The sequence below is a fragment of the Martes martes genome (assembly GCF_963455335.1).
Source record: "Martes martes genome assembly, chromosome: 9".
Lineage (NCBI taxonomy): Eukaryota > Metazoa > Chordata > Mammalia > Carnivora > Mustelidae > Martes > Martes martes.
In genome coordinates, this window is record NC_137896.1 from 48,020,471 (window position 1) to 48,022,415 (window position 1,945).

General features: G+C 41.6%; 1 pseudogene across 1 annotated transcript; it reads right to left on the reverse strand.

The window, feature by feature from the left end:
* Positions 1–407: 407 nt before the first annotated feature.
* Positions 408–1,431, reverse strand: LOC308349812 (transcription elongation factor A protein 3-like; annotated as a pseudogene). The gene has a single exon. The product of its transcript is annotated as a transcription elongation factor A protein 3-like (transcript).
* Positions 1,432–1,945: the final 514 nt, after the last annotated feature.

The window sequence follows — 1,945 nt, forward strand, 5'->3', positions numbered from 1 at the left end:
GTCCACTGACCAATGAATGGATAAAAGAAGACGTGGTATATATAAATATTATGGAATATTATTCAACCATAAAAAATGAGCTATTGCCATTTGCAATAATATGGAGGGACCTACAGGCTATAATGCTAAGTGAAATAAGTCAGAGAAAGAAAAATAGCACATTATTTCACTTATACGTGGAATTTAAGAAACAAAACAAAGAAAAAAATAGATGAATAGTAAAGCAGACTCTTAAATACAGAGAACAAATTGGTGGCTGCCAAAGGAGAGGTGGGTAGGACAATAAGTAAAATACAGGGAATTTTTTTCTTCATTTTAATTTTTATTTTTCCTCTAGCTACAATGCCTTAGTGCTTTCTCTTTGTTCTTCCTCACTTTGTTCACTTAACTCCTGGCTGACATTTCCATCAACAGAAATTCCAGAGACTACCACATTCATTGCATAAGACAAAGGTAGTCATGGGCTCATCAGCACTGCATGACTGCACCTGGTTTTAGGTACTGTGCTTCTTGTATTTGCTGCACTGGAAGAAGTCAGTGGTGGTGCTGCCGGTCTTGGTTACCTGGTGCTGACAGGTAACCTGTTGGGTCATGGCATGCCTCAATTCCCTCAGTTCATCAGTGACCGTTTCCTCTGCCATCCTTTTGGCAATGAGTCCAGCGGAGATGGCCCCCCTGAGCACGTTCCTCCTCAGGCTAGGGTTCCTAGGTCCTTGAGGTTGCTGATTCAGCCATGTACCAAGTTCTATTACTTCATGCCATGTTCTTGAGCTCCTCGTAGATATCATCTTCAATTTCTGACGCCATCTTGTCACAGTCACCTCTATAGTCCTTGTAATCACCATTGGTCTTCAAGGCTGCTGAGAGCATCTCCACGCATTTGTCCCTCACAGAGTCCCCTATGAGATAGCAGAGCACTAGGAGGAAGATGGGAGGGAAGGGTTTGAGGGGCTGCTGGGGGTTTTGGGACTCTCTGCTTTTGCTTTGTTGCTGTTTGATCTTTCCGCCAATGGCCTTTTTGGAAAGAAGGTGGCTGAAGTCTTGGAGTCCACAGAGTCTCTTCTGTCTTTAAACTCTTCCCTTATTTTTTTCCTTGGTGGAGAAAGGCCTGCCTCTGGCTTCCAGTCAGAACAGTCAAGCCCTTTTCCCTTCCTCTTCCTCTCTTTTATTCTCCTTTGGGGGACCCGGGTGATTGTAGCAGCTGCTTCCAGTTTTTGATGAGGACTTTGGCCATGGACACTACCTCTTTGTCTGACTGGAACTTGCAGATTCCATTAATGGTGACTCCAATCCTGGTTGTCTGGAGTAGCTGGGTGGACATCTGACAGTTTCTCACCTTCTTCAGAAAATCAAGAGCCCCTTTCATGTTCTTTCTGGCCGCATCTTTGCCAGCTTTCTGGCAATCCTTAGCAGCTCCTTTTCCTCACCCATGTTAGTGCACAATGCCAGGTGAGGTAAACTAAAATAAAAGGAATTGAGAGTACACTTAACTTGATGAGCACTTGATGAGTAATGTATAGAATTGTTGAATCATTATATTGTATACATGAGACTAACAAGACACTGTATATCAATTATACTTCAATAAAAATTTTATTACTGAATTTTGATAATTATACTGTGAATAAGAATGTATATGCTCTTGCTCTGGGGAACATATACAGTGTTTAGGAGTAAAGGTCACAATGATTCCAACTTTTGCTCAAGTGGGTCAGAAAAAAATGACATTAGATATGCACACAGAAAATGGTATGGCAAATGTCAACAGTGGTAAATGAGGGTAAAGGGGTTTATATGAGTTAATTATCCTAAACCTGCAACTTTTCTGTAAGTCTGAAATTATGTCAAGATCAAAATATACAAAAGGAAAAGGAACTGGGCCATCCAAATCTGGCAAGACTTAACCAAGACTGGATAATCACCTGCAGCTGTATGCCCTCTGGAG